The sequence below is a fragment of the Pelophylax lessonae genome (genome assembly GCF_965119305.1).
Source record: "Pelophylax lessonae genome assembly, chromosome: 1".
Lineage (NCBI taxonomy): Eukaryota > Metazoa > Chordata > Amphibia > Anura > Ranidae > Pelophylax > Pelophylax lessonae.
This window is the reverse complement of record NC_138768.1, coordinates 623585109-623597305: the sequence shown is the minus strand read 5'-3', so window position 1 is coordinate 623597305 and position 12197 is coordinate 623585109. Positions and strand designations below refer to the sequence as shown.

Below are 12197 nucleotides of genomic sequence, written 5' to 3'. Positions count from 1 at the left end.
GAGGAAGAGGCGGTACAGCACAGCAGAAGAGGGAGCAGGGTGCAGAAGCGGAGCGGCCATGCCCTAGACACTACGCCTGCTACTGCCCAACGCAGCAAGGGAACAAGCGCAACAAAGCCAGCTCAAAGGAGTTCTCTAGCGTGGAAGTTCTTTAGAAAATGTGCTGATGACAGGACACGAGTGGTTTGCACCCTGTGCAATCAGAGCCTGAAGCGAGGCATAAACCTTCTCAACCTGAGCACAACCTGCATGATCAGGCATCTAAGTGCAAAGCACGAGCTGCAGTGGAGTAGACACCTTCAAAACCAAGAAACGTCTCTGGCTCATCCTGCTTCCTCTTCTGCTGCAGTCTCGGCCGCTCCATCCACATCTGTAGTGATACCGGCACCTGCCACCCCGCAAACAGACGATCTGTCAGCAACACCACCACCTGGGTCACCAACCATCTCCACAATGTCCCGTGGAAGCGTTCAGCTTTCCATCTCCCAAACACTTGAGAGGAAGAGGAAGTACCCCCCTACCCACCCGAGATCCCTGGCCCTGAATGCCAGCATTTCAAAATTCTTGGCCTTTGAAATGCTGTCATTCCGTCTGGTGGAGACGCACAGTTTTAAAAACCTTATGTCGGTGGCTGTCCCACAGTACGTCGTGCCCAGCCGCCACTACTTTTCCAGGCAAGCCATCCCTTCCCTGCACAACCAAGTGGGGAAAAAAATCAGGTGTGCACTGCGCAACGCCATCTGTGGCAAGATCCACCTAACTACCGATACGTGGACCAGTAAGCACGGTCAGGGGCGTTATATCTCCCTAACGGCACACTGGGTAAATGCAGTGGCGGATGGGCCTGAGGCGGATAGCAATTTGGCGCATGTCCTTCCACCACCGAGGATTGCAGGGCGCTTCAGTTTACCTCCTGTTCCTAACTCCTCCTACTCCGCTTCCTCATCCTCTACCGCCTCCTCATCCGGACAGCGTAACACCTACACCACCAACTTCAGCACGGCCAGGGGTAAACGACAACAGGCAGTTTTAAAACTTGCCTGTTTGGGGGAAAAACCACACAACGCGCAGAAGTTCTGGAGGAGCATGGATGGAACAGCAGACAAATGAGTGGTTGCTGCCAGCGAGCCACTGCTGCTGCTCGCCTGTCAGCGCTGCAGAGTAACTTCGGCCTTCACCTACCTTAATATAGGCCCCGGGTTGGCCATATTCACTGTTACCGCTCTTCTGTTACTTGTAAACACAGAAGTCTGGCTTCTATGCTCGCTTCCCCAGGCAGCTCCCTCAGAACCTCCCCACACAGCACGAAGGCCGGACAAGGAGGGACAGTTGCCGATGCATGGATGTGTTTATGGGCTTCAGAGACAGCATCCCATGTTGAATTAGGCCTGCATGGCTGCACCCTTCCTCCTCTGGGTGCATGCCAAGGCACGGCCCTTAAGGCCCTTCAAAATCCTCAGCACCAAGCCCATGATGCTCTTAATCCGGCCCTGGTCATCCTCCACCGCTGCTTCCACCTACACCGCCCATAGGTGTGCGCAGCCTATTGCATTAGGGTGTGCACCCCAAAGTTTAAATACACATGCATGTGTTTGCCTACATGTACATGGCCCTGATACATTACTCTCCCTGCTGGCAAAGTGAAATAGAGCAGAGCAGGTCCGAGGGAGATCTTTCCCATCTCCTCACTGGCAAACAGAGCGATAATGCTATGTGCCCTAGGTGATTAGGGTGTGCCCAGGTACACCCGGCACACCCTGTGCGCACGCCTATGACACCGCCACATCCACCACCACCTCAACCTCCCTCCTACTCCATATGGGCCTCGTCCTTCAGAGATGAAGAACATTGTTTTATTTTTCTGTTTTTTTTGTTGTTTTAAGTTATTTCCCTATCCACATTTGTTTGCAGAACACTTGCCATGCTCTTAACTACGTTTTGCTGCCATTTGCAGCACTCTAGCCCTTTCCATTGGTGTTTTAGAGCCATTTTAGTGCCTGAAAGTTCAGGTCCCCATTGACTTCAATGGGGTTCGGTGTCCGGGAAAAGTTCGGCAAAAGTCCGGGACACGGACCCGGACTTTTTTTTAAAGTTCGGCCGAACCCGCCGAACACGGACATCCAGGTGTCCGCTCAACTCTAGTCATGACCAGAAGTGACGTCACCTGGCTCCTCCCAACGCGTAGTGTCACAGACACGTGACTTTTTCAAGGGTTGAGAAAGTCTTTTGAGAAAGTCACATGTCTGTGATGCAATGCGTTGGGAGGAGTCAGGTGACGGCACTTCCGGTCACGGCCATATCCAGATGTTCAGATCTGTTAGCATCTTTTGTTTGTGTGACCCCATAGTCCTATGCACTTGATGTTCAGTGTAATTTTAACTTTAAGTCTGTACATATTTTAATAAACCTGTTTAGAACTAATACACCTTGTGCATTTTCATTTCCCTTCCATGTGTTGGCCGTTTGAGTGTCACTATCATTTATTCACCAGGAGCTACATCATTAATAATGGTTACTGATTCAATAGAAGTGAGTTATATTGAATCCTAAAGAGGTTGTAAACCCTGGAAGAAAAAAAAAAAAACCTGTAAGACAAAGGCATAATGGGCTAGTATGTTTCGCATACTAGCTCATTATGAAAAATGTATCTTAGAACAAATCCCTTCCAGCAGCACCCGCTCACCGCTGAGATGAGATGAGATGGCTGACATCTTCCCTGGTGTTTCTTCTGCGTTCGCAGGCTCCAGCGTGAGTGGCCGGAGCCGCGATGACGTCACTCCCGCACATGTGCGTGGGAGCCGTCATTTACAGCACGGGCTCTGAAGGTTCAGCATGGTAAGGCTTACCTGAAGGTACAAGTGGTGTAACAGAGTTTACAACCACTTCAGGGTGAGCGGCCATTGTGCACAGTGGTGGAGCACATGAATGAAACATTGGATTGCACAGAATAACAACGTCACTGTATTTGGAGAATTAACACAGCACTTTACCTTATATTTGAAAGAACTATTGTTTTCACTTTTGTGTGGTTTGTACAACACCGGATTTTGGATGCACTGCCCAACAGGGCCGATATAAACTGTTTATCAGGTTTATATTGATTTATTATTGTTTTATATATCATATTTTTAACACATGTTTGTGGTCATATACATTCACTAATTCCTAGCAATTTATAATATGCTATTTACTGAGAATTTATATTGTTGCTTATGCACATTTGTTGTTTTATGCTAACTATTAAGGAGTTATAATGCAAATTGTTTGGCTTTAGCGCCCCATTTAGCACTGGTATTCTACTTTTTGGTGGGCATGTTTAGTCAACCACTAACAAATCTCCTCTGGGATGCGAGAGGATGAGTGACTTCTCAATGATCTGTGTCCCCTTGCATCTTCCACGAGGTTCATATCAAAGGTGTTACTTTTCTGCAGCTGTTATATACACTCCCCTTTGTAGATGACTGATCAGGGGAACTTGACACCAATAAATCGCTTTATGATGGCCATAGCAGATGGGCAGAACTCGCAATTCGTGTCATTGGTGTTCCTAAGAGATGTTAAAAGTGAAATTTGAGATTTACCTTTCCAGTAATTGCACTAAACTGAAATATAAGTTTTTTCTTGGAGCTGGCCCCAAACCCAAACCACTGTGCTTATATAATAATACTATACTATGTGAAAAAAATAACTGAACAATAACCAATACCAACCAAAAAACAGTTTTCCATTTATGTGCGCATGAGATAAAAGCTGATTAATGATGGCTATCACAGAATACTGCATACTACTAGTCTTTACTTATGTTATAAAAATAAAGGCAATACGTTGTGGACCTGCTCTACACTGATAAATTACATATATGCAATGCACACTTTGTTAACGTCTGTCAAATCTGTGCATTGTTGGTACAGTTTTTATGGCATTGTAGTATAATACCCGGAGACAGACTTCAATTTTGCATTCTCTTTAGGCCACATTTACAGTGTCCTGCTTAACCAAAAAATCTGAACGGAGTCCTTGTTCAATAATTATGTAGAATAAAACCAATAGTTACCATTTTGTGGTAGTAAACATAGGGCAATGGGCTGGCTACAAAGCAAAAAATAATGCTAATGACCTGTTTTTGTACAGGTGAACATCTGCAATGACCACCAATGTACAGTAGGTCCATTATTTTTACTGACCAGCAATGTAAGGGGACCATTCTTCCACAGACCATCAATGAATGGGGCATTATACCGATCATTAATGTAAGAGGGACTAAAATGATACTACAATTTTAATCGTCTATGCTTCTTTTCTGGCCATTATTGTTCATTTCACGATGGTAACTAAAAAAATTTGTCATTTAAAGAAGGGCATGTTAAAAATGGTCTAGTCTGGATTTTGCTAAGTAAGCTACCTTCCTTATTATTTTTTTAACATACCCTGCACTTAATGATCACACTAAATTACAATAATATTGTAATATTAAGCTGTAGATATAATATTTTCCATAAAAGATTCCCTGCAGCCCTACAGGTTTTTCAAGGGTTACTCCATAAAAAAAAAAAAAAAAAGGCTAGCATATAGTGTATTTTTTTGTAGTGTGTTGTAAAGTTAAAGTGGTAGTAAAGTCAGAGTAGTATTACTGCCAGACACTACACAAAGGTATACTACACAGTGTAAATGTTTGTTTAAATTGATGCTGATAAATACCTTAATTCAGGTCGCCTCTGTGTGGTCATGTGACCTTGTGCCATCCTCCTCCCCTGATCTAAGGGTTACCGCTGTAGCCCTTAGATCAGGGGAGAAGAGCAGTGGAACGCCACGAGTGCAGAGATCGCTCACACACAGGAGCTGACAGGCAGGGAGGGGGGAGAGAGGAGAGACTGCAGCATGACAGAGGCATGTAAACTGACCACGGTATCATAAGTCAGCAGCCATAATTACTGTGGTCAGTTTACATAGGGGGACTAGGCAGGATCAACCAGGTTTTTTACAGCATAGAAAGGGAAAGATTAGACAGCACAAACACTATGCTGTTTAACCTGCTTTAAAGGAACAGGATCTCTCTCTTTTTTTTTTTTTTTTAGGGTTGCAACCTTTCTAATTTAGGTACATATAATTTATGGGAGCAGTTATTAGAGGACGAAACAAAGTGATATACATGCTAATTTTAGCAGCTCACTGCTGCTTGCCACCTTAATCCACTCCTGTGCCTCCCTAAGCAGTAACTGCTTTAGTAGCTTACATAGAGGAAGGAGAAAATGAAACCTATGGTGTCTGTTGTATAAGTTATGTTACCCTGCTGACCCAATCCACTACTGATTATTGATATTTAAAAGCACTATCCTCAGGAAAATCCATAAAGGGGTAACTTTGAGAATTTAATTAGAAGCAGGGCAATCTGGTGTCATGGTTTATTCATTTTTTCATTCAGCATTAAGCTGTACAATTTCAAGGCTATCTTCATACTAGTAAATCTTCCTATTGAATGAATGAAAGAATTACCAATGACAGTATGGAAACTAGAATCTTTGAGAATGCTGAGGTCCTGCTACTACTGCTATAAAATGTTATTGTATTCACTCGAACTGGGTCTGGAAATTCCAGAATAATTATTTTCTCCCCAGGAGTAGACCCCTTTACCCCTGCCAAGTAGGGGCAAGGATAATATATAACCTGCATCAATGAAGGTAATGGAGCAAATAAGTTACATATAAAATGTGAATGCTTGCATTAGCTTTATTGCATCCGATGCCTAATAACCTTGTGCCTGGCAGCAACTGACTTGTGTTTGAAGTTGGGCATCCATTTTATTTTGAACCTGGTTCCTGGCAGCACCTCACCAGTGTTATTATTTTTGGGTATTCATTTTATTTAAACCCCTTCTCTTGAAACAATTGTTGGGTGCTGATGGGTATCAGCATAGCTGAGGACCCACATGCTCCTATGTCTCCAGCCATTGGTGTCTCAACCTGTGTGCCTGGTGTGCTAAGATGGTCCTCATGGGAGGAGACCCAATGTTATTTGGCTTTTTTTATTTTATTAAAAAAAAAAAACTGTTTTTAGTAAAGTACTGACGGAGCAGTGGATACAAGTCCAAAATCTAGTTCTTAGGAGTGCACCAGGCATTGTAGGCACCTGTTTTGAGTATTCCCAAAAAAGACTGTATATTATTAATAAAAAAAAATTGGTAGCACAATATATACAACCTATATTGTGAGATTGCGAGACCCTGCCGCTGTAAAAATGGTTGGAAAAATGGCACAGGATTCTCAAAGGTAAAGCTTGAGAAGCTCCAGCACGTGTTTTTTTGAACAGAGAAAACTGTGTTAAGTTTTGTCTAGGTTTGGTAGTTTGGGTCAGAGCCTGGAGTTTGAAGGTTCCAAAGAGTCTTGGGTGGGACGGAACCTTCCATCCTGTGTCCGGAATGTGCAAGATACCTGCAGCCTGTATGAGTGCACAGGTGTACAGGGTTGTTAGAAGACAAGTTTGAGAGTTAAGCCCCGTACACACGTACTGATTGTCGGCCGTAAATATTTGGCCGACGACCAATCGGCTGATTGTAGGCTTGTTAGTATGATGCTTCCGACAGCCGACAGCGCATTTTCGGCCGAACAGAATCTGTCGTGCAGGCATTAAAATTTTTGTTGGCCAACACCAGAACGGCCGATTGTTCGCCAGTCAGTACAGATTTCGGCCGACAGACAGCAGATTAGCAAGACTGGGCATGCTCAGAAAAGAAAAAAGACAAGGAAAGTTAACCATCACATGACATCACTTCTGCAGTCGGCTGTTGTTGGCCGACAAAATTCGTGTGCAGTCTTTTGCAGTTTTCAACAGACACGACAGCCCTGGACAAAAGACGGCTGATCGTTCGGCCGACGATCAGTACGTGTGTACGGGGCTTAACTCAGAGCAGTTTATATTGTTGTGAATTTTAATGTATCAATCTAAAATTAAATTTATTTTAATTTTATAGAAATACAAATATATATGGTACGGTGCCAGTTGCTGTTATCCCTGTTCCCTATTTTTGTCTCTATCTGGTGGGTCACTGACCTTTAACAAGCATATGCATTATCAGTTGTATGGACAACCAATAAAACATCTGTTGTATGTGACTTAGGCCCCTTTTACACATATGGACCATTTGTCAGTTTTTCATCCATCCGTTGACAGATGAAAAACTGACATCAATGCATCTCTTTGGAAATCTGGATGTAAATGGTTGATCAGCCATTTACATCTGTTTCTGTCAACATCGTTTTTTTGGAACGGATCAAAGCCCTATTTTTCTTTCATTAAAAAAATGGATTGGATAAAAAATGGACAAACGGTTCCTTTTATGCATGAAAAAAAGGCTCTGAGACTCAAGTGGTTAAGGACTCTATCTGGTGAATGTAAAAAACCAATGTAAAAACAGATGCAAACTTAATCTATTTTTTCTTTTAAAAAAAAGTGACTGAACTGATGTGTGAAAGGAGCCTTTTCGGGGTGGATTTACTAAAAGCTAATAGACTTGAGTTGCTCCAGAGCTTAGTAAATGAAGGGAAGCTCAACTGACTTCCATCATCCAACCACGTGCAAGCAGAAATGCAGATTTTTAATTTTCTTTGCATGCGATTGGGTATTCTCTGCAAAGTGAATCTTCATCTCATTCCCTAAGCTCTGGAGCAACTGCAAAGTGCACAACCTAATTGCCTTTAGTAAATCCGCCCCATTGAGTGGAAAAGGAAACACAAGTATGATATCTTGAAGCTTACATCTTCCAAAACAAGTTATTAGTGGCTGCCAGGTTCCCATTAACATCAATTTACTCCATCTACTATTGTGGAATTTTAGTTTTCCAAAGTGCTTTGGGGATTTTCATTAATTATCTGAGCTTCAGCCCTTCAGCTACAAAGTACCTGAAAATGTACAGTTTATTAATATATTGGCACAAAAAATAGTTCTAAATACAGAATTCCCTTAAACTGATTTAACTACATGATTAGTCATGCACTGAAATAAAAGGTAGGAGACAGAAAAAGAAGACAGAAATATATATTTTTTTTAATGTTAAAGTGAAAAATACAGCAAATCAACAGTGGAAAAATGAAAATGTGCAGAAGACGTTGAGATCATTCAGAATCTGCCTATGGTGTGTACAAGAATGTAACCAGTGCAGGAGGAGATAAAAACTTGTAAAGAAAGAAGCTGAAAGACTACTTTTTGAAGGCCTATTCACATTTGTATGTGTACATTAACGCACGCTCTTTAGTGTGCTGAGATACACCACAATAAGGCAGCCCATTTGAAACCTGAATCATTTATCTGTACTATTATTGCTAATGCTAATTCTGAGTGACACCACAATGCAATGTACATTTACTCTATGCATTGCAGTTACCACAGTGCATATGTGTCAACCAGCCTAAAGGTTTGACAGGCCTTTTATTTTCAGTCTGTCGGGATTAAAGAGCAAGGAGTTATCACATTCATTGCTTTGGTTTTACAGTTAAGCAATAGGTCTTCTCTTCCGTCACTTCCTGGTCGTTTTAATTGTTACTTGCCCAAAATAATTGATAATAGGAAAAGTAGTAAATTAGCAATTAGTTGTAAACATACGTAAAGGTTTTAGTACATCGTGGTAAGACCCCTTGCTAAATCACCAAAGGCTGAGAGGGCAATGAGTTAGCTTACATCCTTGGTTAATCAGGCCATTAGTTTCCAGTTACTTGAAAGCCACCTCTTATATGTGTAATTTAAAAACGTGCTATCTAAGTACAGCACGCATACTTTCATTAATTAGCGTGTGATGAAATCAGATAGCTTATCTAACCGTCCAACTGGCTCCAAAAGGGCATGCTTACTTGCTAGCATTGCTAGAATTGCCTCTGCAATCTTCAAACCAGGAACGTTTTCTACTGGGGTTGGTAAGTCGAGGCGGGCCTTGTATTGCTTCTTTCTCAAGTGGCTAAGAAGTGGACCTTAGCAATTACTGCAAGTAGGTGTGAAAATGACCATATTAAAAGGCATACTAATGTTGTTGGACAACTTGTTTAATTAATTGAATAATTAAATTATGAATTAATCAAAGCATCCTAGACAACTAATAACCGGGGAAAACCATTCGAGTTTTGATGAAACATGCACATCCCAATGTGATATGGTGACTAGGCAATGATTCATAAAGCAACATGTGTAAGGGTCTTATTTTAGCACTTGATAATATGTGAACTTATGTGCCCGCAGCACAAAACTGGCATGTGGTTTCATTTTTGCAATCCAATAAAATCTGATAGGAGCTATGTGTGCAGATTATATTCTGGGCTACAGAATAATAAACTTGCAATGCATTTTAATTTTTATAATATTACTCTACATACAGGTACTTATTTAAAGCTAAAATTATGTTCTCTCACTCATATATCTACCTGTAATCCTATACCGCTTACGTGATAATAAAGTTATGGATTTTTGCTTGAAAAAGACTCTAAATACCCTGTTCCCTAAGTGAAAATGCTGCTTCCTGTCTATCACTCTAGGGCTCTGTGCTGGCAGAGGTAAGTATAAGCTGGCCATGCATTATACAATTTTCTTATTCATTTTCTTTTAGATGTACCTTTAACTATGTAGTGCAAGGGCCTACCTGATAGCATACAAATTTAAAATGTTTGGGTTTGACCCCATATTATATGGTTTTGGTAAATCTAATGGAAAATTGCGCAGGAAAGTTGTATAATGTATGGCCAGCCTTATATTGTAGAAAAAGGGGGTGTTAGACCAGTGCTAATTACTAAGTGCAATCGGTCTGACCCTAGTGTCTATTGGACTGTAGTGATATTTAGACACCCTCCATAATGCTGTAACATACTATTTTGGATGTTTTCGGTCATGTTTGTTCTTTGAAAAAGTAACATTAAAATAATTTTTCAGATTTTATCTCATCTTACTGTATTCTTCAATTTCAAAACTAGCAGGTTACATTCTTGTAAGTAGGGCAGCATTTCTGATTACAGAAAGGTTACAGAAGTAGATGGCAAAAAAAAAAAAAAAGTGACATAAAGATAATGACAAAAGCTGAGAAATAAAAGGTATATGAAAGCAGCAAAAATGCCAGAGACTCAAAAACATACACTACTAATATCTCAGGCTTGAAGTTTGCAGAACTGCAAAGCATCCTCTGCTATGAGGGTGTATACAAAAATCTGTCTTCCTAGTTTATAGGTTCAATAAAATATATTTTTAAAAGTTCCTTTTACAATTTACATGAAAAAAAGTAGGTAAGTGTACAAGATGGATCTTCATGGTAGAAAAACCCATATTTCATAAAATGACCCCAGCATTTATGTATTGTAAGACATTCATTTTGTGTGATAAGTCTAGGTTAAAGCAACTCTGTTGTTAAAATAAAAAAACATGAGAACAGACTGTCTGTAAAGGAGTAATATTTACAAGTCCCGTCACTGGTGGCATTGCTTTCTTACACAGCTACACCAGCTAAAGAATCTCCATCGCCTGACATTTTTGGCTAATTAGGATACTTGCATCCCCTGCTGCACATTGTGGTTCACTACTGGCCACTTCATCACTACAGCTCTGTAGGAATGGAGTGGTGAGCTAGGGGCCAGCGGGAGGAACCAAAGCACACAGTGGGGGACGCAGACATCTGACACATCAGGTAGTGCTGAATGCTGGCGTTTTTTTGGTCACTGTAGCTCTGCAAGTGAACGAAGACTGGAGTACCATTAGGACTAGAAAGTATTATTACTCTTCTGTTATTATGGCTGTTTTTTAAGTTTTGCTTTAAAAAGGCAATCTCTCACCAAGTTAAAGCAACCATAGATTTGAATGTTTTATAAGTAAAAATAAATGCATTTTATATTTTATAATGTAATGCAATCTTGTGTTACAGTAAACAGTACTGTAAAATGTACGGACTTAACCTGATCACAGTGACCAGGTGGCCTGTGCATAAAACATGGATTCTATCTTTGTAAATGGCTTTGACCAGTCTTCTAAATGCATATACACTGGAAAAATCCTTCCCATTATTTCATGAAATTACAATACTAGGCCATTAATTATTATAGTGCTTATCGCTGGTGTAGGGTATAATAATAAAAAAAAAAATTAGAGAAAAGGTTTAATTACATTTTACAGTTGTAACACTATAAAACCTCTCTAAAAAAAAAAAAAAAAAACTACCAGTCAATGACTGTCAGATCCTAAATCATCCTTTGTCACTAGAACCCCACACAAGTGAGTTGTCTTAGTGACAGCAGATGCCTACTTATTATATACATGACTCATACACCTCATACCATAAGTAGTTTCAGTTCATGATAGATAAATAAAACATTTCCTCAGCACCCACTAGCATACGCATTGCTTATAAATCGCCTTGATTATATTTCTGTTGTACAGCTACACTTTCATTTTCGGGGACCTTTATTGTTTATTATAAGCTACAAACCATTGCAAATACCTGTGTTAGTGATTTTTTATAAATTCTAATACAGTTCTATCTCGTAAACAGCAGCCAAAAAGGTGTGGGTGTGAAAACTATACTATGTTTCTATTGGCACTTTTCCACTGCATGGAACCGAACGGTTCGGCTCGCTTTTGTGCTTTTCCACTGCTGGTACCGCATGGTACGATGTAGGAACGGTTCGGTATGGTACGGTACAGCAGCGCTTTTCCACTGCATGGAACCGAACGGTAAGGCTCTCTAAAACAGTACCACCTCGATTGTGGTTCCAAGAGGTACCATATCCCACAATCCTTTGCATGCACTCACTACTAGCCACTGATTGGTCAGATAATCGTTGTTATCCCACCCACTTAACTTTAGTACTACTTTAGTGGAAAAGCAAACCATACCAAACCGCACCGAACCGTTCCAACACCGTACCATGCGGTAACAGCAGTGGAAAAGCAAACCGGGCCAAGCAGGGCCGAGTAGAGCCGAGCCGGTACTTGCAGTGGAAAAGTGCCATATGTGAACTGTTTTCACTGAATATTAATTCAAAATGTAATAATCAATATATTATATAAGAAGTGACCCAACACTTGTCCTTCTCTATTTTTTTTTTTTTTTTATCACATACTTTGTATACAATGCCTGTCAATTATTTAAAAATAAATAGGTCAAACCTCATTCTTTAGTTACAGTCAAATTGCCTACAAAAAAACGCTTTCAGTTATGGACCATCTTACACTGCTCT

The 12197-nt window shown here is 40.7% G+C and overlaps 1 protein-coding gene across 1 annotated transcript in view; it reads right to left on the bottom strand.

The window, feature by feature from the left end:
- The window catches only part of SYNPO2 (synaptopodin 2), a 367383-nt gene that overhangs the window by 65290 nt on the left and 289896 nt on the right, over positions 1 to 12197 (bottom strand). The gene's annotated exons all lie outside the window — the stretch shown is intronic.